Here is a 25772-nt window from a genome sequence, read left to right as displayed (position 1 = left end):
CCTATATTGAATGCTTCCCACATTTTCCAGATCATATCTGCAATTTATCATGATCACTGAAGTTTGATCCTGGCTTCTAACATACTTGCAGTCTCTTGCTGCTTGAAATTATCTGCAAATTTAATAACAATTCTCTGTGTGTCATCATCCAGCTCATTAATGAATTTAATGAATACTGCCAGACCTAGAGCAATCCTCTGTGGAACTTACGCAACTCATCCTTACATTTTGACAATGAAATATCTGTTTGAGTAAGGTCTGTTAACGGATTTTGGTATGGGCATTTATAAGTTAACTAGCTTCTGCAAGCTAGTTGTTTAAAACTCTTTCTTTCTGTTTTCTTGTTGTCATTTGCCAGGAAATTCTTTTACTAAAATATTGATGGGACTCAGACTTCAAAAGAGACTGAGCAGCAGTGATGCAAATTCTATATTTCATTGAAATATTTAATTGTGGGAAATGTCTTGAGGTGCACTTTTATTAGCATTCCCAAGAGGTAGTCACTCGTAAGATACTGCCTGTCTTACTTTTTCCTTCCTTCTTAAAAGGCTTCTCAGATTTTTGCTCAGCAGCTAATGGCAATAACACAGAGGAAAGCATAAATATTGAAACACTGAGAAAGTCCTTAACACCCCATAGGACCACCTCAGCCTGAGTAAAATTTTTCCTTTTGCGGTGGCTTAGAGAACTTATGCTGGAGTATTTTCTTCCTTCGAACCCCATATTGTGCAAAGGAACAGTACCCTCCATGACAGTTAGAACATATTTAGAAAAGGCCCACAGATCAGCTCATGTGGCTGTGAGCTATAATCTACCCACACATGCTACAAAAACAGAGCTCTTTTTGATCTGCTATAATCAGGTGGTCCTCCTCGTCCTTTCAGAACACAAAGGAAATTTTCTCTTTCTGAGATGCTCAACTATTCACTTGTTCAAATAATCAGGAAAAACCAGAAGTAATTATGGTGTCTTTTCCTTTCTAATGCACCAAGTCTTTCTTCCTTCTGCCTGTCTGATACGTGGACTTTCCAAACTGAGTAGCTTTAAATGTATTTCAGAGCAACTAACTTTGGAGAGCTAGCCTAGATGAGAACTCAAAAATCACCTTGAAATGACAGCCACATTTCCGTTCATTATTAGATTTCATACTTTTGTTTTGCTTCACAGCTCCGAAAGCTCTCCACGAAGATGAAACTGTGACCATCTGTGTCCACATCTGCAAGGAGCTGCATGTTCACCTGCTGCAGTCCCCACGGACGTGGCCTCCAGGACAACCAGCCCAGCCCACCAGTCCTCTGGGGCTGAAGCACCATGTCAGGATCCAACTGATCTAACAGGTACCTGCTACCAAAATGCTCTCTCCTCACTCGGGTCCTGGACACACACTCCCCACATGTCCATCAACTGGATCTAGTGGTCATGGGGCCACAAAAGAGGACGGTTTGGCAGGTCTGATGGAAAACAAAGCCAACAAATGAAGACTACTCTGCAGCTAGAAGAGGGGGGCGAGACTGCATGTTTCAAAGGCTACTTGATTTTAGCTCATTTTAGAAGCAATGCAATGCGTTACCTCTGCCTGCTCTCTGCATATTTATCTCCTTCCTACCTTCTAGCCTCCATACATAAGCCCCTGCCCACATGTTTCTAGAAGTCTGTTTTTAATTATTTAAAGCAGTTTTTGTTTTTAACCTACAGCTTTTAATCCTGCACTTGATGACAAAACCCAGCCTTAGCTCTTCCCTAAGAGTCATCTTTTTAAAAGCAGCTGCACTCGTTCAGTCTTTGCTATACCAGTTTGTATGTTAATCTTTCAGTCAATTTCACAGTAATTTAGATTATCAGAAATTAATTCCCAACAAAGCTAAAAATACTCTGCTTGTTCTCCTTGAAGGACAGCTTTGTCTGATGGGGATGGTATGCTGAGCAAGTAGCAGGTATGCTCTCCTACACTATGTGGCCATTTCACCTTATGAACTCTGACAGGCAAGTGGTTAGGTCCTCCCCTAAGACAACATCCCAGACTTCCTTTGTAGCCACTGTGGTGCCATTAATTCACCTATTTTAGATACAGATTTGATGGTGGAATGTATTGCTCTCTGGAGATGACACCTTCTCTTCCTCCTCTTGGGGAGAGCTGGGACAACAAGCTCAGACCAGCTGCTAAAGGGTGGATGCTGGGGAGAAGAGGCTCAACTAAGAGACTTCAGTCAGCAGGGATTTGTTTCTGCACAAACCATTAGCCTTCGGGGTTGTTTCCTAAACCTGAGGAGGAACTAAGAGAAAAAGACCAGGCTGGACCACAGCACATTTAATTCTTGGGGCTTAATGCTTCTTTTTCACAATTAATGACCTATCCTGTTACACATTTTTAAAGGAATGTTGCAAAAATGACAAAGGCAAATGCGAAAGAAAAATGCAAAAATAACCTAATATTGCAACAGCCTTACACGTCATGTATGAGGTCTCAGAAAACCCAAGGGTCCCAAGCTTTGCTGTCACCATTAAAATGAGATCCTGAGACCAGTGGCTCAATGCATAACAGTTTTCATACACAACAATGCAAACTACTATTCCAGGAGAAAACAAGACCTGCTTCAAAGATACTTTTTACACACAACTTCAGCTGCAGGGACAGCAGGCTTAATCCAGCAGTATTATCAAGCAATTTTTCTCTATGACTGACCCTGCACATCCACAATTTCAGTGCCTGTACACTGCATTGCTGGCCACAAAAGCTAGACTGCCAAGAAAAATCCTGAAAAGAAAACTGATAAAATCAAAGACAAAATGAAAGATGAAAACAGATGTAACACCAATCAAAGACCCAATTTTATCTTCCTGTCCTCTTCGTTTGCTGCCTTAGGACACCCTATCATGGTCAAGATACAATCCTAATTTTCCCCTGATTGTGTTAAAGCTGTCCCAGCATTTTTTCCCAGTACAGGGCTACAAGGCTGGATAAGCAACTGTGTGCTACTCAAGTTTCATATACAGGTGTTCAAGCTTTAGTGTAAGAAGAAAACTTTGGCAAAAGTTGAACAGACTGCCTTTGCATGGGGTTTCAAATAGCTGGAAATTATCTGTTTTTAATATAGCAGCTAGATGCATCTCCACACTTGTAAGCATTTTGGTCTTAGGCAGATTAAGGTTCTCTCTGCAGCATTTAGAGTTGCAGAGGCCATGGGAATGTCCTGCGGTCTTAAACTGCCCGTTGTCAATGCCACAACTTTATTTACACAGAGAGCACTTCCACAGCAGCTGCTGAAAAATACCCAGAGCCAGCAAAAAAGAATGGAGAGCAAAATCTTTTCAGAAGTGTTGTGCCATCTGGTCCTTACCGTGCATGTAAATATTGTCCTTTTGTAAAACGTCCCCAGCACATCACAGGCTTTACTCAGTCTCTTCACAATGTTCTTCTTTCAGTGCTTCTGCCTTAAATTTGAGAGGGTACTGCAGATTCAGAGAATATACATATGTTGCCTATCAGCTCCTTGCTTTTTGTCCAACTTCATTATTTAGAAGAAAATTGCAACATCTCCACTGTAAGAAATATATTTCCTTGCTTAAACCTGTGCTTTCACAGGCCTGGAACATTGCATGGAGGCTGCTGTTTGCTGCAGTTAACAGTCTCAGGAAATTAAAGACCACGACTAATGCTGTGTTCCAGCAGGATTCCAATTCCTCATTCTCCTTTTCTTTGGGAAGCAAATGCAATGCCATTTGCAATCATTTTTTTCTACCTCTTATTTTTGAAAAACAGGTAGTTCTGTACTGTGCTTGATTAATTTTCCTAGCTGAAACTCAAGTCTCCAGGGCAGCATTCATTCATTTATTCTCTACCAGCATGATAATGTCTGTTTTCCTCAGATGTTACTCTGTCCATGTGTCTCCTCTCCACTACTCCCCATCCACCACGGGACAGCTCTGTCCCTCGGTACCCATATAAAAGCATAGCCTCCTGTTTCTCTTTGCCTACCCAGCACGTCAGGACTTCAGGCAGACCACAGGAGAGTGGCCTGGCCCAGTCCTTCACTTTTGTGCATTACAGGCCACAATGAACATGGAAAAGTTCAAACAAAAGGGGATCCCTGAACTTGTGTTGTTTTCTGTCTATAAGCAGTACCCATTTTTTCAATCAGTTCTCATATTCTCATGCTTCCCATGCCTGTAGCACACGCGTTCTCTAAGTCATTTCTTTCATAGTGTCAAGATGGAATTGTGCATTTCTCTGGAAAAAATAATGGGGAGACTGGCATCATGTCTACTGCTAACTCTGCTAGCGCTGGAGCAAGAGAACAGCATGTGTCTCGAGCCTGGCACCAGACACTTTGGCATTGTCAATTTCTCTTCTGTCCAGAAGTTACGATAGTGTTCTGAAACACAGATTTGGGTCTAGCTCTACAGAATTGGTATTCTTAATTCAAAATACATGGTTCTTGTAGGAGCTACAGCTCATAAATACAGAATATGTGAAAATAGTTCATAAATACAGAAGTAATATTCCCCCCACCAAATCCCTACCTTTTGTCTGCAATGTTCAGCTGGACACAGCAATCCTCGTTATTCCTCTTCCCATCACTGCTATCATTTCCACTGGACTCAGTGAACATCAAATGCCACTAACATGCATAAGGGGAGAGAAACAGAGAGTGAGATGCTCTCGTTAAGCATTTACGTTATCAGAAATAGACTGACCAGGGCTAGGGACTGGTGCGACAGCAATCTGCTCAAAAGATGAACAGTTCTTGCTCCACATCACTGAACAGGCTGTGTCCTGAGACGTGCTCTCTCTCTCTCTCCCAGGAACACAAGTCCCGTGTACCTGGCACAGTGACCTGGCCTGCCCCAAGCAGTGAAGATGAATGCACTGAGCCTTCACCCTGCAATTTGGACAAATTTGGTAACAGCCCCTGAAGTCTTTGGTGGTCTGGCTGCATAGCTACACACAGGGAGATGACCCAGCATGGGCATTTCCAGAATACACACAGATAAATCTAAAACTCTTGTCTTCCCAGAATATAAACTAAACCCTCACAGTCTACCCTTTTTTAGGGTATAAGCAAGTCAATATATCATCTCTTACTACCAACCCTTCCTCTCCCCTTGCTTTTGACAGAAAAATATCTGGATTGTAATTTGAGATGACATTGTTACAAATGAGGGTTATAAGGGAGTTCAGCCAAAGAAAATCCCAAAGACTACTTTCCAGTAATAAGCACAGAAAAAAAGGAGTAGCAAAATCCTCATATAATCCTTTTCTCATCTTCTCCCCTTCCATATACCTAAAATGTGTACTTATCCATTGCTAAAACCAGAGGGGGATGGAGAGCAGCTCCCCCATGATGCAGGAATGCTCTCTCTGAACCACAGCACAACTCAGTAAAGGTACCTGAAATTCTCTAGGACACAAACGTGGACTTTGGGTATCTCCATTTTTTTTCAACTCAAAGATGCTTCTCATCCAAATAGGAACCAGGCAGGGACCTGCACAGCCAGGATGTAGCATCTCTTACTGATTTCTTAAAAAAGAATTCTCTGCTGAGATGTGCTGCTTTTGAATGCTGTATGGGCCTTGGGCTCTGGTGGGACAGTCAGTGAGACACCTCAAGGTGATAAAACGCTGTAGATGAAGATCCTCTCCTGGAAATCTGCAAGCTTAGCATCTTTGTAAAGGGGAGTACAACCATGAGCAGCATCCACTGCGTTGATCTTCCTCTCCTTTCTCTGTCTGGATGGAGCAGCTCACTGAGGCACACTCTAAAGCAGGAAATTAATCATTTAAAATACCCCAAACCTCCTGTGTTGTCACAGCTAGGACAGAATCAGGACCTCCAGCATGCCAAATTCTTGGCAATCTGAGGATAACAGGAGAAGGAAATATCTTTCAGCAGCTGTATCACCTACCAAGCTGTTTAATGCCACTTTCAAAGACTTTCAAGGAGGTGGAAGTCCTAATACAACCCTCTTGTCACAGCACTGTTTGTGGTCATGCAGTCATTTAACTACCTTAAGGAAAAAAAATGGGTTTGGTCTTGAATCAATGCCACAAACCTCCTGAAGAACATCTCATGACAAGAATTTCCATAGCTTAGGATACAAATATCACTTTTTTTAAAAAAAAAAAAATCATTTTCCTTCATTTTCTTCCAGTACTTCAATGCTACATGGAAAGCTTGCACAGGACCCAAAAGTACTTTCTCTTTATTACTCAGCATTGTGTAAGCCATACACCCTGTAACTTGTCTTCTCAGTCAAATATGCATGCTTCACCTTTTCCATCTGTTCTGATACGGAAATTTTGTCATTCTCCACAGCATGGTATAACCTGTTTCAAGGCCTATTTATTCTCTGTTTGCATGGATTTTTTCTGAGGGGCAGCTGGAACTGAAGGCTGTATCCTGGAAGATGACGTCTGTTTCTGGAGGCAGCTGTATTTGATCTCCCAGGAGCAGTGGCTGTATATTTTCTGCTATTCCTATTCCAAAATTCTTCCAGAATATGACTTTTCTCTCTGGTTCCTGGCTCCTGTCTTCTTAGCCCCATCAGGAGCTTTCCCTGCCAGGTATGGGGGAGCCTGGGAGCAGCTAAGATGGGGGCACAGGAAAAAGGGGACTTCAGAGCTAGGAACGGCAGTGCCACATCACCACCTCGCTGTGCTGCAGCTTCCCCAGTGATGCCACAGCCCTGGGACACTGTCCAAAACAGCACTTACCTTGCAGAGACTGGAAAACCCCACACATTTCCTGGCCTAATGGGGAACATCAACAACTGCCAAAAAAGCAACGTGCGTGTTTGTGGCTGGTGTTATGAGCTTACGCCCGCTACAGAAACCGCATCTGTGCAGCCCAGGTACTGCAAAGCAGAGCGTGGGTCACAGAACCACAGGATGTTAGAGATTGGAAGGGACCTTGAAAGATCATCTAGACCATCTAGTCCAATCCCCCTGCTGGAGCAGGATCACACAGAATCACACACAGAATCACAGAATTTCTAGGTTGGAAGAGACCTCAAGATGATTGAGTCCAACTTCTGACCTAACACTAACAGTCCCCACTAAACCATATCCCTAAGCTCTACATCTAAACGTCTTTCTTCTCATTTAAAGGGGAGATTTTCTGTTAATCACAGAAATCCACTGGTGGTCACTCCATTAGCTGTTTGAGGGGTAGGAGAATGAAACCACTCACAGAAAAGCTAAAATGAACTATTCCTGAGACTAATTTCTTGCTTTGTATCACAATAGGAAAGAAGTCTTCTATCCTTGGTATGATTATGTAAGCATTCCAGTTTGTAACGTCACAGAAATGCGTTGTAGGATGAAGCCTTAGCATAGCACACTGTGAGAGACTTATGGGTGAATACATTTTTTTAAGAACTTTTCACATTTTGCTTCCATAATGAACAGGGATATTTCTGCAATACTTCAGTGACTGAGAAGGAAAAAAATCCATCCCTATTTTTCTCTCAAGGTCCTCCCAATTCCCCTGCCAAAAAGGGTAAATATAAAGCTATCAGAAATAACGATTCATTTTCTAACATATTTACTGCTTGCATGGACAGGCTCAGTTATCTTTCCTTTGGATTTATTTGTAGATTAAATAAACATAACCTCTATTAGATTTTATAATGAGTTAGACCTGTGAGCATCTTGCTTGTCACTCCACCAGAGGAGCTAAACCACTGGAAAACAAAGGTGTTGTTCTACTCTTCATATGACAACATATTGTAAAATAGAGCTCCAGAGAAAGCAGTAGGACAAAAAATATCTGCACAATCCTTTCCCAACATTCAGGTTTCTTACAGGAGCTTGCATAAACTGTCTCATCTTGCTCCCACCCATCAGAAAGGCTAGGCATCTGCCACCCGTCTTGTTGTTGCTCTGTACTCAGTACTGCTTTGACACTTTGCAAAACTTTGAGCTGAAAGGAAGTAAAAGCGTTTTGTGTTTTTTTCTTGCTAAAGGAGACGCATCAACATTATGTTGTCGTAGTAAACTAACAATGAGAAATGGCTATGGCTTCAGCCCCACAGCCTGAAGAGGGAGGGCATCAGCTGAGAGGCCACTGTGGCACTCGCCTGTAGGAGTGTGTGACAGCTGGGCGAGGAGGCAAGAGCAGATGACTGTCCTGATTGCATCACCCTGCCCAAATACAAGGCTCATTGAATCCAACAGGAAATAACCACAGCTTTTTAATTTACTCAATACAAATGCATCAGAGGAGGGACTCGGGGATCAGTTTGTTTGATTTTTCACTCAGCTGTCAAGGAATTCAAGTGCAGACAATTGTTATGGTTGGTAGCTACTAATTTCGATTTGTCCAAAGACATAAAAATCTGGGCTCCAAGGAAGCATCTTTGCCCTTGGCTGTCACTTGTGGTCAGGGCTGTAGCAGTGAAGCCTCAGCTCACACTTCCAGGAAAAAACTCTGGAAAGATCTGAGTGAAACGCAAATGATCCCATACTAGCTGAACCTCTCTTTTAAACAGAGAGCATGTGTCCTCAGGTGGACAGGTCAGCACCACGCCAGATATATCACGAAAAGAAAACAGAAATTGGAATATGAGGGACCCACCCCATATGTTTGGGAAGGTAAGGAAGAAAGTCCTGTATTTCCTCCTAAAATGGTTTTAATAGCTGAAGTCCTTCAGAATGTAATTAATGTTTATATATCCACTTACGAGAGCAAATTAGTCAATTCCTCTGGAAGACTATTAACTTGACTTTTTTGCCTCTGTGCATTGTAACCAATTATGAACCCAAGATCTGCAGGTGTTAGATTCACCTAGAAACTCTGAAGTTGCCAATAGGTGAATTGTTATTTTATAATAAACAATAAAAATGGACAAATTAATCCAGGCAGAATAAGAAACGATCCAATTCTTTGCTGAAGTATTCAAAGAAGAGATGACTGAGTCACTCTTTTTTCAGTACTTTTCACCCCACTTAGTCTGACTTGATGCATTCACTTTATTCCATGGAAGATCCCTGTGACTCCAAGGAGCAGATGGATTGTGCTTTTAACTGCACACTGCACACTTCAGACTTTATAGATGGCCTAAAGTGCTGGCTCCATGTTTGGGGCTCCTGTTATCTCCAGGAATACCAGCTATTAATAGTGACAATTCAAGCAATGGATCACAGAAAACGTCTAGGAAAAAAAATCACTAAATCCTGGACTGTCAGCCCTGAATGATGGAAATGTGCAGAGAAGAGCAGCCCTGGAGCTTTTTATTTTTTATTTTTTTTTAACTGAAATTAGAAAGTTGTGTTAGAAAACGTTCTGCCTCTGCTAACATCTGCTTCCCTGTTAAGATTTCCTGGTGACATGATGGTAGTATCATTACAGGCCAGATCCACTGTTTCCATATACTAGATTTGCAATGACTTGATCTATGTCTGATTCTAGTTTGGGATCACATTTCATGTTTTGATTCACTTCAAATATAAGTAATATGACATAAGTTTTCTTTTAGAGGTACATATGACTGTTCAGTGCTTGTTGGAAAGGGTCTTGTTTGCTTACCAAGGTGTCTTCTTTACTTTTTCCCACAGTATATGTTGATAGTTCAGCACTGCTGCTTCCGGTTGTTTTGACTGTGGTGAACATAAGGAGTTCTGGATGATTTCAAGCCTTCTATTCTTGGTAACAATGAACAGAGGTCCCTCCACACACTGCAAGACATGGATGTACAGGGATTCGTTTGGTGTACAGGGATTAGCTCGGACAGTTTCAACAGATTTTTAGGTAAGTTTGTGCCATGAACCTGACTCAGTTTCATTACACATTTCTCTGCAGGTTTCCTTCTGCATTTCATTTTCACAGGTCACTCATAACAGCCACTTGAACGCAAATCATGAAGAAAGATGTCTATAGACTAAGCACATCCATTCCAAAAATCCATCTGCCTCACAGAACAGGAGATCAAAAAATCAGGTAGACTAGTGATGGGACAAAACAGGACCAAAGTACCGATAACTGCAAGGGGCCACTTTTAAAAGGCCACTATAGAAGTGATATGTGACGTTTCAAGAGCAGCATACCCCAGAGATGCCATGTCCCATTTCTGTGGTAGCAGATTTTTCCCCTCTGCAATATTCCAGTCCCTTGCACCCAAGCTGTTAGTCTTCATCTCTCAGCCCTGTGAGCGGAAGCAGATGAGGAGAAGGTTCCCTCATTCCTGCCCCACCGTTACTGTCTCTGCAGGGAGAGGAAGCTTTCCATCACTGAGCACCCAGAGGCTTTGCAGGGCTCTTTATATGCCCCCCCCTCTGCATCCCATGGCTCACAGCGCACATATGGCAGGAGAGAGGGTGGCAGGGCCTGTGGGGGCCCAGCTTCAGGTGCTGCCAGCTGCTGGCTGAGGGCAGCAGACAGCCCAGGCACCTTCCCTAGGGACTGGGAGTGTCCCCAAGGGTGTCCCTGCATCTGAGCGCTGCACTGGTCCCCACCCTCTGCATCAAACTGGTGCTGCTTTATCAACAAGTGAGGGCAACCCAGCAGTTACGCCTCTGGAGTCCTGTGTGTTCTCAAACACAACTGTCTAATTCTTTACACTGCAATAAAAAGCTGAACTCCTTTCCCTACAAAAACCAGGCCAGAGAGTGGGAAGTGGGGGCTTGGAAAGAGAAAGAGAGTGGGCGAGAGATTAAACAGCCTCTGGTATTCAATGCCTGTGGATGACAGTTTCAAAAATATTTCTAGGGATATACTTGGCAGGCACTTGCCTGCAATTTCCTTCTAGATACATATAAACAGCAGAAGCACACAAACGGCCTCTTACTCAAAGAGATATAATTATCTTAATTGTTGTACACGTACAAAGGCGGTTTAATAACTGCCTAGGGCACCTCTCCTGCTAGTGCCCCTTCCTCTTCCCCACACGCCATGCGATCTGTCCTCGCCACACAAAAAGGCCAGGCTAGAGCCCAGGCCTCTGGCACAAGAAGCTGAAGAGGTTTGTGTTTCCCCAGTCCCGTCACAGCACCTGCAGCCCTCAGTTTCAGACACAATCTTGGAATCCCAGGAGATGTAGGGGCTGAGTTCCCAATGCTATTTAAAGAGTTGTGAGTGCCTGTTTACTCCAAGATCCTCTGAAAATCCTGCAGTCACAGACCCACAAAAAATATTAACCAAGTGACAATTTCCTCTAATGTGCAGAGGCAATTCCCCAGGGGAAAAACACTAGGTTACAAAGAAGAGCACAGACAGATGAAGGGGAGACTGGGAAGCAGAAAAATAAAATGATGAGAGGAAAGGCTTGAAAGAATAAAAACAGGGAGACAAGGGAGAGTACAGGGAACAATAAGCATACAAGCTGGAAAGGACTCTCATTGTCTTGCTGTTGCTTTCTGCTTGGCTTTGATACTTCTTTCTCTGTTTTTGTTTCAGTTTGTTGTTCTTTCCCTGAAAATCAATGAAACATTTTTATTTTGAGGGAGAAGGAATGGAGAGGTCTGAGGCAAAATGACTTTTTCCAGCTCTGTGGGAACTGTGCACTGTCAACCCCTCCTGCTGCACTGGATTTGACACCAAGCTCGGGAGGGTGGCAGGGAGCAAGAGTGAGAGGAGGGTAGGGAAGAAGGAATAGCAAAGGAAGGGAAGAACAAGGTGCACAGGCCTTGGAAATGGGTCCTTGCATGGGAGAAGGTAATCAAGCAGATGAAAAGCGCAGAGGAAGAGACTTGTTGGCCTGGCCATGCAGCAGCAGCTCCAGACTGGCTGAGGAAGCGTTTCAGCTACATAGAGCAGACCTCCAGCACTGGCCGAGCTGCTGCTGCTGCTTCCCGCCGGCAACTTTATCTGGGGATAGAGAACAAAGGCAGGAGAGAAGGGGAAGGAAGGAAGCAGGGAGCTGCCTCCTGCCACCTTCTAACATCAAATGGCTGCAGGACATCAGCCTGAGAACCCTTTGAAGAATGATTCTTATAAACTACTAAAGTGGGCTTTTTTTTTTTTTTAATTGAAAACAAACAAAAAATTAAATGAAACTAACATCAGCATTGGGAATGTGAGGCCATAATCCCTGAGTGGAAGCCAAGCCCTTTGGAGTCCAGCAGAAGAACACCCATGGCTTCCCACCCCAGGGAAGGGGTGGGAAGGAGAACAGCTATAACCTTCGTGACTTTTTTCCCAATCCCAAGGCTTTGCTATGGTTTGCAAGCCTTGCCAATCACCTGTAATGCAGGCAACTGCATCACCTCTCTAGCCAGGCACACAGAACAGGGAGGCTAGTGAAAACAAGAGCCAGTCCCAGAGCAAACTCCTTGGAGTACAGGCATGTTTCAGGAGGGCAGGAATTTCCCACAGGAACGATAGGTGTATGTTACTAATGTGGGTATTGGTTTAACTTTTTGAATTAACCTGCCATACTACTGCCACGCAAATAAATGCCATATGTTTGTACACAGGCTGAACTCAATCATAAGCTCATAATGCAAATAAAATCGTAATGCAAATGGCTGTCACACGGTAAGCCCTTGGATATACGTGCAAAAAGTACCACTGCAATTAAAATGTGAGATACTAATTCAGAAAGTAGACTGATAATGAGTAATTTGTTCACTGAATTAACTAACCTGCTAGCTACACGAACAAATGGTAATTACAGGTATCATGAAACAGAGTCACACTGCGTAGTTGCACTATAATTATATTTGCTGTATTAAAGTGTGACCCTGGTATTACAATGAGAAATGAGATGAAAAGCAGGAGAAAAATCCCAGCTTGGGATCCAGGCAGGTGGAACAAAGCCACAGTGATGCATAGAAAGCTACTTTTAATGACTTCACAGCTCCCTGCCAAGGATACGTGCCGCACACATCTCCGGAGTGACAGAGCAATCGCACAGATTTGTACTGGTATTGCACACACACACTGCTCTGGCTTAGCAGCAACCCTGGAATCACTGCTTTGTGCTATTACCAGTGACAGGCAAACTCCCTAACAGGAGTAAACTGTCAGTTGTACAAATTCCATATTTTCCCTGCAGTATATTTGGTCCTGGCAGGCTTGTTGAATGCACATACATCAGGCTGGTGCCAATGCACTCTCCTCCTCCTGGTCCATTCTGCCTAAAGCTAAAGAGTTGGAAGGAAGAGGAGAGACTGTTTTTGCTGGGTTTATGGTTGCTGGGTTTTTATATATTGCTTTTCAAGTTGCAAAGCTTGCTGATTAGCTCTGCGACCTTTCCAGTGCCCAGTCAGCTCAGAAAAGGCATGGGAAACACTCTGAGGAAAAGAGCTGGGAGGAAAGAAGGCATGGGAAAGTAGCCAGAGGGAAAAAAAAAAAAAAGAGAGAGAGAGGGAGAAGGAAATGAAGGGAATCTGTTCAGAAGAGCAAAGAATATGTCACAACAGTACTTACAGATACCCCCTCTGACAAACATACATCTCCAGTCACAGGCCTGACACGTTTTGTCTTCATTCCCAAACCTGCAAGGAAGAAGACCTGGTTGAACTTGTGTAACACTGCCATCCAGTGCTGTGAGTGTGCCCCAGGCTGCAGCCGCACCTCTGCGCCCTGACCTGTCCCATCCCAGGGCAAGGCCACCACCCCAGCAGGGCCCAGTTGTCACCATCCTCAGAGCCATGTCCCTTGCTGTGGTCCCCTACCCACAGACGCCCTGGTGGGGCTCCAGCCTGTGGGAGGAGCGGGGTCTGGAGGGCTCAGCCATCCTCCATCACTGGGACACCTGGAGCATCATAGATCACATCATTGAACCCTCCTGAGCTACCTTCCCTCCCCTCTAACAACTTAGGAGCTTTCTTTAAAATGAAGGTTATAAAAACAGCTCTGTTAGATTAGCTCAAAAGGCTAGAGATTTTAGACTCACTGCTTGTATTGGCTGGAGTAGTCAGAAAGGGCAGTTTGTCACCATCATCTCCTTCGCCACAAGATCACCCACAGGAATAAGGGAGTGAACCCATCCACATATTTCCCCCCCTATTCTCCAGATCTTTAACAGTCCAAGAAAGAAGACTTCTTCTATGCTAAATACACTGATAAGTAGTTTCATGCCCTTGGGCTTGAGAACCAATTTAGGGTTTGCTGGTGTCCTCCTTTCTGGAAGGGGGACACTGGTGCTCAGCCCGCAAGGCAGATCGAGTTGCAGACCATGCATGAGGTTGCTGGTTGGGTTTTCCTCTAATGGTCACCACAGTCAAATTTGACGAGAGAAATTTCCTAGGTTTTAGAAAAATAAATTTAATCTCCTGCAAGCAGCCAGAAGGGATATTCTCAGACATCTTTCAGTCTTGACCTGATTTTTTTTTTTTCTGAGGTGGCTACAAAGATCTGACTAATGTTCTGAGATCAGTTTTATTTCAAGACCTCTCTCATAAAAAATATGATATGTTGATTAACAAAACCCCAAATAACTCACATGCAAAAGCCTCAATATATGCAAAAGAAAGTCTTTGTCTTTCTCTTGCTTCATAGCACAGCTTTTCTTTTTTTTGTGATGCTTCTTCAGAGTTTTGTGCAAGCCTTTCCCATGCCAGCTCATTCCCTTTTATAGAGGAACAATTTTCTTCTGGATCCATTTATCAACGTTCATCACAGAGGTGTCTGGAACTTCTTCACTACTAACTAAATTGATAAATTTGCTTCTGAATAATTACAAAAATAGCTTCCTTCAACTGAACAGCAGCAGAATGGACTGCAATGAATCACAAAAATAGATCTGTTGGCTTTTGAACATGCTTCAGCAGGAAAAGTGCAGCTGAATTTGATAAAATACAGTCACTTTCTCTGCTGACATGCATATTCAGGACAAACTCTGCCTTTCAAACCAGGTGAATCTGAAAGGAAATCTTTGAAGTAAAACACAAAATAATGTCCTGCATGGCTGAGGGAGCATAAACAAATAATGTTTCTTCTTTATTTTACTGTAGCTATATTTAGTTAATATTGAATGGATGGTTTGAAAATTTAATGTAAGGGTTGATAGTGGGGATTGTGTTTTTATTCTTGACTTGCAGAGATGCATCATTATTAATTAAAGCAGATACTGTACCTGCTGAAGCCAAGTGGACAGCACAGTACCTTCCAAGTTCCTTTATGTTTAAGGTTTTTTAATGAAATTTCTGGGATATGCACAGTAATAACATTGTTTTTGCAAAAAATAAAACCAAAAATGCTTCCAACTATTCATTGATGTAGGTGGAAGGATACAATAATTCTTTTTACCTAGGAAAGTAAGCCCCAGAAGTTTGGCTTTGATTATTTGTTGCTTCTAGGCATTAGTTTTGTCTTACTCTGTGGAAAAACCATTAAACTCCAGAATTCTTCCAGATGAGCTTAAAATCAAAATCTGTTGGGAAGAGATCTATATTGGGTTTTATGTTGTTTTTTATGTTGCTTCCACTGGCTCAGATAACACTCCGCCATTCCTTCTCATTTCTGATAATTAGGAGTCCCTCTTTTGGTCTTCAATAGCAAGAGAGCACAGCACAGAGCATCACCTCTGCTGGCCTTTCAGCACCAGCCTAATCTTGTATACATGAACTAAGCTCTCTGTGCTTCACTAACAACATTTTAGATGAGGATGAACATCAGAATCAAAAGGTTGTTATGAGAATTATGTGTATTCCTTTAGAAAAAAATAAACAGCATTTTTCAAATGCAGATCACTACTAGCAGCATGACAGAGGGTCATTGTCCTAGAGTTCCTAGTCTCCAAGTTGGAAGAGACTCTCTGCTTGGCCAACTCAGCAGCACAACATTAAGGAACAACCACAGTGACCCCTGATACTTCGCAACTACAAACAAAAACGTCAAGGAACAACGGCGGTCTTAATACAAATACGCATGGTGACATACAACAATGACATAGTAGTGATGAGGTGAAAATCCTCGCTCAGAGAGAGCTCACCTTCAAGGCCTAAAAGGCAAACTGTGCATTTGTATAACAGAGGGTTGCTGGGCCCTGTTAGTAGCAGCCAATTACGGCACCGCTGTCAGTGTGGGTAGTGAAACCTGCTGGCTCGGTTTCCATCCTTGCTGGCATCCTTATCCCTGCTGGGAAAAGTGCAGGAGAAAAAATTTATTTTAAAACGTGAAGGTAGGAACCTAAAAACAGGAGGGCCCAACTTTAGCACCTAGGTGGGAATGGATTAACAAAAGCAGCACCTCTCCAAAAGTCTGGTGTGTGAAACAGCCCAGCTGGGCAACAAGCAGCCAGAGGACTCAAAGACTGGTCTTGGCTGAAGGCCAAGTTGGGCATTCACTCGGGGTAATATTTTGATGGGGAAGGGAAGAGACACAGCACGAAGGGGAGATCCTCAAAGGTCACAGCAGCTGCACCTTAGCAAACTGGGGGTCCTCCAAATGTATCATAAAAATGAGTCTTGCACAGAAGTGATTTCCTTTAACCATTCTTCAAAGGCTACCACTTGCTGTTCCCCCCACCCTGTGCTCCCAGTATAGCACCGTATTCCAGTCATCATCCGCAGAAATCCAGATTTTTGTAGTCATATTTCTATTAGCCCTTAAAGTCATTTGGTGCCAGAAATGCTCCCAGTTCAATAACACAATTGCATTGAAGGAGACTGTAACAGAGGAAAACAACTAAGTTTCTCTGAAGTGGAATCAATTTGCAGCAGATTTATGTACTTCAACAACATGTAGCACTTGCCTTGCTTGTATCCAGACAAGGAGTCATAGAAGGTCGTGATGGAAAGTCCCATTCATTTCCCTCAGTCAGTTCTCTGAGGTCCGGGGGAGGAATGCTACCCACAGTACATCTTTGAGGCCATTGTCACATGCATTTCTAAACTAAACCATCTTCATCTGTTGAGCATGAACTTTGACAGACAGAAGAAGAGCACTGTGGGGAATTTTAGACCTCACTTTACTCAGATAATTAATATCATATAATGCTGTCTCCCCGTTGCCTCCCTTCCTGCATAGTTATACAGGCTAAATCTACAGAGAGATTTTTACTTCATTCAAAATGCAAATCCTCAGAGCCCCTTTTTCAGCTGTTGCCTAATTTTGGAGCTGGCTAAATTCCCATGACATCTAAGATCCCATCAGTAAAACTCTCTGGTTGCCTGTTTCTGCCTCTAGGCCTGCCCAAATATACTCAAGCCCTGACAACACTGAATAACTCAATATTTCTGTCCTCCAGGGATTCACAGATAAGGCATTCCTCTTCCAGCAGCTGTATCTGCTAACTAGGATCCTGTAGGGACTGCTACAATGGAGAGCTAGCACAGAACATACCTGCAGGCAGAGGATGGTGGGGCAGCAATAAACTGCCATTGCTTTAATACAGAAGACTGGGGATGAAGATGGGGAAAGTATTTCAGAAGAGATGGTTGTGGTGTGTTTCTTTCATTTGTGGATATGCTGGCAGTTAAATCATTTCACCTAAATCTCACGGGAGGATTACACGGACCAGGTGAATACTGTGGATACAAGTGGGACAAACCAGGTAACCAAGGCCTTGGATGAGCAGCGTGAATGACAGGAGGTGCCCCATCATTCAAACACGTACTGCTCCTCTCCCAGCATTTGCTGCTAACCATCTCAGAGAGTCTGACTGCACAGCAGCTTTTGTAGCTCTTGCTAGGCACCTAGACCTCCACTTAGCCGGGCTGCTCATTTCACTGGGCAGCAGGACACCTAAGAACTCGGCACAGAAACACGAAAATTAAGTTCCCTGCATGACTTAGTCTCTACTTTGCGAGTGAGTTTTGCTTGAGAATCTTATTTTTTCCCCACTCAGATGCCAAAAAGCTTGCAAAGCAGCAAATTAGCCCTCTGGATTTAATTGTGCATATGCATCAGTAACGGGCGTAATTGCACCATCTCAGTCACATTATGCAGTGTACTCACTTGAAACCAAGCTGAAGAAATACCGCTGGCAGCTACAGGAAGACAGATTGGATAAGATGGCACCAGATGTAGTGAGGCTACCATGTTGTCACCAAACGTACTCTGGTAATTACTGGCCACAACTCTCCCCCTGCAAGCAGGGCTCTCTCCACCACTCCCTTCTGATGAAGGGCTACTATTAGACTGTCAGCCCCTGCAGGAGATCCCCTTGTATGAAAGCCAGAGGGCCACAGGAAGAGGTTCATCTCCTGACTGTATATTCACTAAGCCTCAATCAAATTACCTGGTTTCTTCCCTAGGGTTGCCTATGGAATAGAGGCACACACCGGGAACTTCTGATGTCAAGGTGGAATAACTCACGGCTTGCATCTGCACTGCCAGTCCTGGGCTGCTGTGTGAAAGGGAAAATGAAGCGCAGGGAAAAGCTCCTCATCACCCACCAAGATGTCCCAGAACACTGGTCACATCCTGCAATGAGCTCAGCAACACCTTACTTGAAACAATACAGGGCCCTGGCCATCTCTCCAGGGAAGCCTTCCCCTCATTCAGTAAGTTACTTAAGTAACTTAACTAAACTTACTAAACATGTGAGGCAAACCAGAATTGCTCTCCATGGACACTGTGCAGCACGATGAAGTGCTGGAGATGGTTTGCATGCATGACTGGTGCAGGCTTATGAAGGGAAACCTGCTTTACTCTGTATTTGTGGAGAAGTATCATATTTACTTACTTTGCTGCTGGACCACTCCTGCTTTCCCAGGAGTCATGGTTTTAGCTCAGGTCTCTCAGAGGTTTTAGCCAAAAAGTTCAGACATCTAACACCCAGGTGGTTCACAGCTAGAATGGCAGCTGCCATTCACACAGCACAAGGCAGCCCTCTGGCTGCCTGTGGTGCTCAGGTGTCTTCCTGGAGCTTCGCTGGCTCAGAGCACTCTCTACCAAATGCAGTTTGCCAGTTTTGCTATCAGTCACTGGTCTGTCTCCAAACACTTGGCACATCTGCAGTGTTTCAGAAAAAAAGTCACTTACCTCCCACTTCTTCCTCCTTTCTGAAGGCCTGCAGGTGTTTCCATCTTCTTTGACGCCACGCCAGTTTTAATTCCTTGATCCCAGCAGTAGCCTCAGAGGTCTCCAGATGCACCCCGTGTTGCTCAAGCTCACTCTCCTCCTACCTATGATTTTATAATTAATAATTGAGAAAATAGCAAATAATAGAAATCTGGCACAGTTATCCGTTCATTTGCCTTCATCAAATACAGTCAGATTTAAAGATTCATAACAAATCATCAAATAAATGTTATTTCCAGATGACATAAAAATTGCATTGAGAGAGGGCTGTGTTACAGCACTTGGGAACAAAAAATGTAGACCCTGCACTCCTGAAATGACAAAGCAACTGTCAACAGAAGGTTTTATTTAAAATTATAAATGAACCAGCAAATTTTTAGGAGTTTAATTTCATGCAATATTGATAACCCATAATAGAAGTTCCTGGACTGGTTACAACCTTCTGTGCCCACACAATAAAAGTTAGCTGTTTGCTGGCAATAGGGAGATGTGTTTTTGGAGAGCTTCTTGAAGAAGCAATGACCTTGTAGCAAAAATGGCATGTCTGCCACAAAGTATAGCTAGGTCTTACCAGGTGCAGTACTAATGGTGAGGGATGATTGATCTGTGGAGCTAAAAGCATGTGGGGGCAATTGCATCAGTCCTCAGGGTAGTAAGCAGATCACACACTTCAGCTGTGTGGTGTGTGGTGTACAGGAGACAGGCTAATAAAATGACTTGACAGAAGCTGTTTAGTGCAAGAAGGTTTTACTATCTGATTCTCAATCATTTTTCACGTTATGCTGACATTTGTCTTGGCAAATAGAATTAAAAACAAGTGCATATCATGACCTCCATCCTCAGTTGAGTGGAAAATTCTGAGTAGGTATGCGATTAAAACTTGTTTTCCATGGGTTTATGTAAATAAACAGATTACATGACAAAGAAGGTTCAAGGCATTTGCATATGGAGGTCAAGTGAGTGACACCAACCCAAGAACAAAAAAGATCAAAGTGTCACTTGGCACACACAGGTTAACTATGAAAAAACACATGTTTATAAGCAGCAAACCTTTTAGTGCTGTGTATTTAAAAGCAAAAGAGCATGCTAGTGTATAAAACATGCTCCTGACACTTTTTTCCTTCTATTTATTCCAAAAAGCCAGGACAACCATAGGTTGATTTATCTGCGTCATTAATTTAAACACCTTTGGCCAAGACAGGAAAATATACAATCTGTTCTGCACATACCTAAAATACATCCCTACAGTTGTAATCATGGAATTAGATAATGCTATTTGGCAAACAAATTTATAATCTGAACACTTGCAGAAAGATACCTGAATTCCATTGATTAAAAACACATGGATATTGATAATATATTACAAAATGTTCCCTGATCATTTCCTTGTATTTAGAGCACATAATGGTTAACATGGTGCAGGGGTCTCATCATTACAAAGTTTGGGAAGGTATTCTGTAAAGATGTGGCAAAGCCATCGTGTTGCATAGATTACTCTGGGCAAGTCTTGATGAAACCTTTGCACAGAGTGCAGTGCACAGCATTCACCAGCTTTGTTCCAATAATGTACATTTTGACTGAGATTTTTCAAGGTTTCTTCAAAACGTCTTTTAAGACACCTACCCTGCTACAAAATTGAACTCCAGCATCTTGATGTCTTCAGAAACTAGATGCTAGTGCCAAGTCTCAGGGAAAAAGTGGGTATTGTTTCCATTCCAGTAGTATAAAACTTTTATTCTTAGTCCTACAGAATCAAGGGTTTTAAAACCTACAATTTAACTTTGAAGAAAACATTCTTGAAGAAGAAAATTTTTAAGTTGTATAGGATTATATCCAACCCACCATACTACCAAAGTAAGTCAAACATGAATATAACTCTGAGGAGTGAGAAAAGAAGAAAATTCAGGGTTAAGGAGTTATGTTTGCAGAAAGCAATGATTCCTTTGCCAAAAAAAAGAAAAGCAAACAACACCTCTGGAGCTGTTCAGAGAGGCAGAAACCCAACTATGCCTCTGAGAGCTGGATGAAAAGTCAGGATGCAGGTAACTGTTAAAGATGAGTGTTTTTACAGTTCAGCACACAGGTCACCCGTACTTTAAAACATGTCAATTTGTGTTTCTGTACATGCAGAGCTGTACACAGGCAACACTGAATTATATTTTCAGTTGCAGGAAAAAAAAATAAATTCTTTCCAGTACAGCAAAAACACTTGGGTGTAGAGTGAGTTGCCTCCAGTACTCAAAGTGAAGGTAAAACCAAGTAAGTGTCAGCCATTCTGCTCACAGCATGTGTTTTCATGTAGTGCACCTTCTCTCCGCACTCCCAGAAGCCAGACCCTGATCCTCCATCCATGGAGGAGCTGTACAGAGCTTCTCCCCAATTTGGAGAGGAAAGCTGCATGGCATCCTTGGGTATGTTCCAGCTTTTTGAGTAGAAAGTGCTGAGGCCTACTCCAGCCACAAGTTAATCAGAAGTTCTCAAAAACTCTTTTTGGAAAAGGCTGTATTTATGTTTCATTTGAGAAAAGATTCTTCTGCCTCTGGCAGCTCACATTTCTTGCAGCTGTAATTTCTATATAACATAACCTTTACTTTTATTACAGCTCCTTGTTAACTATTTTTAGAGTTTATGCAGAACTCACACAATATATAATCTGTTGTAACTCTGAATTTCATCCTAAGGACAGGTTTAGGTTCGTCTGTGGGCAGAAAATGCCCACAAGTTGTGCAAAGGACACCTGCAAAGTGAGAGGCTGCACAGCTCTACAGCACAGGCACCAATGGAAGCTGGTGGCTTGTAGGATAAAGCTGCTTCTCCTCAAAGCTGGGCACAGCAGAGGATCGTGGTAACCAATCACTCAGAGCCTGGCATTTCTCTCTGGGCATTAAACAAAGGCAAAAAATCCCTACACAACCCAAGATCTAAATAATAGAAGGGACTTTCTGCACAATTAAAGTATTGAGGTCATTATCTGCCAGTGTCTGACAATCACAATAGAAAATACTGTCCTTCTTTAGAAGGTCCCAGGCTATACAGAATAAAAAATGCATGCTTTCCCCCTCCTCTTTCCTTTTTCCCTCTTCTATCACTTGCTGCAAAGATTTGTTTTTCTTCTCAGAAAAATAACATATGTTTCAGCATTCACTTTTAAATATTCATTGGTGAATTTAGTGTTCTTTTGTGTTCTTTAGTGTTCCAGCTTGCCACATCATTTTACCAGAGCACATTAATCTTGATTGGTGAAAACTAGGATTTTTTTATTACTTTTTTTTAACCTCTGCTCAAAGCAGTGTTATATAAACAGTTTATAGCCAGTGAAGCCTGTGGCTCTTCAACAACACAAGGAACAAGCACAACCAAGACTCTGGGAAGTGCCAGCTGAAACAGTGGGAAACTTTTGCTACTCCCCTTGACAATAGCCCAATAGCCCTTGAAGAAGGAAAAGATACACATATGCATGTATATACAGGTATGTATGTATATAGAGACAGACACACAGACATATATGTGTGTTTACACATACACAGTAAAAGAAGAGGGAGTAAGTTGGATTTGAAAATTGATGGCTCTCCCTTCAGAGAATTATCTAAAGAGAAAAACTAAAATGGGTGGGACTTACTCTGCTTCTTCAGGACTGTTTATCTGTCTCAGCAGACTTTGCACCACAAGAAACTCTAGTAGTTTTGGTCCTAGAAAGAATCTTCATAATTTTCTGTCTCAAGAACGGCCTAAAGAGGGTTGTTGTCACAAGGGCAGGAAAGCATCCTTCAGGATTTCAGCTTCCTTTCACCTAGGATTTAAGATACAGAATAATGATGAATATTCAAGTTACTTTCTCTCACTCAGTTCAGCATTAATCCACGTATCTCCAGTGCATTATCTCTATGTAAGCTAACAAACACCATAGATACATGCAGACAGGATAGGGAAGAACTAAAGAGCTTTAATTAAATGGTGACTGAGCATGTAAATGGCCACTCGTCAAACAAAAAAAACACCACAAACATTGTGTGCCCTGACACACAAAATTGATGACCATGGTAGTCACGACATCAGGCGCCCACGCAGATTCTGAAGGTGAGAACAACAGGAGGGAAGGGAATTACTCGTGATGGGAGTCTACAGGGGGTCTTGGCTTTTTTCTCCTTCACTGCACTACTGCGTTAAATTGTGCAGTCACTGGTAACATCAGAAAAAAACCAAGTGGCTGTTGGCAGCATAGGGACCGCCAAGGACTAGCTGAGTCAGAGGAGTAAGAAGGAAGACCAGAGCAGAACAAGAAGTAATATCACTCTTATAATCATTTTAAGTAATTTTTTATCTATGCCAATAGTTTCAGTTAATGACAATGATTGTTTACATCATTTACCACACGCGCACCAAGCAATCTCTGGAGTCAGCATTTCTCACAATGTTCTCTTCAGACATTCTTGTAGATAGAGAAGTGACACAGATATTCCAAAAAAGGAGGTAAAAGACAAAGACAGGTGTTTTTTTTTTCTCCCATCATTCTTATTTGTGAGACTCCCATTAGCTTGATGGTTCATTCTAACTGGCACTCAAGTCATTTTTCAAGTGGTAAGCCATTAACTGCCCTTCCTCAGATTGCCCGCTCAGGCCCTCCAACACAATGAGCTTTGATCTCAGACATGGACCAGGTCACTAAGAAACTTACAGCCTCCTTTCAAGGGTTCAGATCTCTGTTTTTAGTTTTCTCCTTCACTGAACTGATAGCACAGAGGCAAACGTATCAGAAAGTCTACCTGCAAACTTGCTTTCTGGAACTTTCCATTAAAGAAAACCATTAAACTTTTTAGAGGCTTGTAAATTCATAGAAAATACAGATGGAAGGGATCCAGGTATGTTATGTAATACAAATTCCTGGCCCGTAAAAGTTCAACTATATTCAATATATTTCTCAGCATTTGTATCCAGGATCTTATGTACTTAAAATGCTCTAGGATGCCACAGGCTCCCACAGCACTGTGCAAGGGTCGTCTTATAAAACCAAGGCAGGTGAGATCTGTTACCACTACCATGGCAGAGAAGAAAAACTGGTGGGTGTTACATTATTTTGTCTTAACGGTTTCTTCTTAGCTATTTCTTGTTTCCTTGCCTTGGGGTTGGTGCTTTACAAGCAGTGTGGTTACTTGTAGAATTTGCACTATAGTCAGTAAATAAACTGCTACTGCAGGAGAAGAAATTAGCTCTGAGTATACCAGAGGTGGAAAAGGCAGGAACTGTTGATAAGGCTCCCAAGGAACATATACACATCGGGGTATTTTCTCTGAGGGAAGGAGGAAGAACAAGGATTGTAGAAGGAGAAAGTATTGAAGAAAAAAGCTTTTGGTGGTATGATACAGCAATGGTCCAGATGCAAGTGCCAGGAATGAAAGAAGATGTAGGAGAATCTTCCCGACCTGTATGAGATGTTTAGTAATATGCTCCCAACAGAGATGCTTACTTCGAGTTTTTAAATCCAGCACTGTGAGCACTCAGGAGTGCGTTGCATGACAGGGGTCAGTGGCCAATGGCAGCAGAAGTCTTCCTTGTACCCTGGGAAAAGTGTTTTCCTTCAGATTGAGTCTTCTGTGAGTGACAATAAAAGATATAACAGCTGACATGTTCTCACAATGGCTAGGAAAACCTGTGACATTTGCTATAGAAGAAAGAAAATGCAGGCTCTGAAGCATGTAAAAGACAGAACTTGTGAGAGATTGCTGTGACCAAGGAGTAATCATTGTAGGAATTAACATTTACTTCAGTTTCTTACTGAGACTGACGCAGTGCCCCATGCTGCTGGAGGTTTACTGTAAGACTGTTGTTTACTTTTGATTATAGTTTTAAAAGAATCAATTCTTCTTGTGCAACTCCCAGGTTAAACCACACAGCCCTTCTCTATTGGAAGCTCATGGCAGGCTGGGCCTGACCTGCCTGAAGGGAGCTGCAATTGAAGAAAAAGTCAAGTGGCAGTCACTTAACGGGGAATCTGCTGCTACAGATCATGCCACACAAATCAGCAGACCTCAGGGAGCAGATTTTCACTGGCAGAAGAACCTGGGTGTCTCAGTTTATAACCTGTCTGTAGGAGCAATGGATGGCTACTGGCAGGCAACAGCACAGCAGGCAGACCAGCACTCGTCAGCTGCTGAAGAAGTAGATAGGTTTAAAACAAATCCAAAACACAGAAAATGAAAACTCCGAGTATACTCACCAGAAATGGGAGGCAATGTCAGCATCTATAAATTTCAGCATTATCCATGGTCATGCAGGTATTCCTTGTAATTTGTTGCTGAAATCTGTAGGCTGAAATGGCCTTTTTCTTCGGTGCAAAATTCTTTCTCCACATAATTCAATTAAAGCAAGTGAGGCCTGTCCTAGAAAGCTGGACATCGCAACAAATCAACAGAATAGTGCAGTGCAGACGTTGGCAGCCTTGTCTGTCCATCCAGAGTGCAACTGGAAACTGTTTACTGGGAAGTGATTGCTAATTACTCAACACAAGGTAAGTCTTGGACACATTGGCAAGCGCAGAGCTCCTTACAGCTGAAGGCAGTGCTGGCCGGAAGGATGAAGCTGCTGGGGTCTGTTCTGAAGTAAGTTAGCTGCAGAAGAAGCCACTGTCACAGAGGGAGGTGACACAAGAAGAATTAGCAGGGAACCCCCTGTCAACAGGCAGATTGCCCTGGGCACCAGATGAAAAGGAAGAGGTACTGGGGCAGCAGGTGGCGGGGGGGTCCTCTGCTGAGATTGGCCTCAGAGTAGGCCCCCAACATTGGCAGTCCTCAGACCTCCTGCTGAACCTGCTCCTGGTGTTCCAGACCTGCCACTGCTACCACCAGCATTGGGAAGGGGCAGGGTTTG

At 42.8% G+C, this 25772-nt stretch overlaps 2 long non-coding RNA genes across 2 annotated transcripts in view; one reads left to right on the top strand and one right to left on the bottom strand.

Annotated features, from left to right (window-relative positions):
• The window catches only part of LOC311437486, a 26656-nt gene extending 7022 nt beyond the window's left edge, over positions 1-19634 (top strand). The window contains exons 2-4 of the long non-coding RNA XR_014693518.1: positions 1168-1337; positions 9554-9746; positions 18140-19634. This is a non-coding gene — a long non-coding RNA (uncharacterized lncRNA). The remainder of the gene's footprint in view (positions 1-1167; positions 1338-9553; positions 9747-18139) is intronic.
• Positions 15927-25772, bottom strand: LOC311437484. Its single transcript, XR_014693517.1, has 5 exons — positions 25123-25772; positions 24373-24497; positions 22528-22698; positions 18870-19012; positions 15927-16019 (listed from the first exon to the last, which is right to left on the bottom strand). It is a non-coding gene; the product is annotated as an uncharacterized lncRNA (long non-coding RNA).

Source organism: Aythya ferina (assembly GCF_964211825.1).
Source record: "Aythya ferina genome assembly, chromosome: 5".
Lineage (NCBI taxonomy): Eukaryota > Metazoa > Chordata > Aves > Anseriformes > Anatidae > Aythya > Aythya ferina.
Note: the sequence above shows the minus strand (reverse complement) of the source record. Positions and strands in the feature narration are given on the sequence as shown.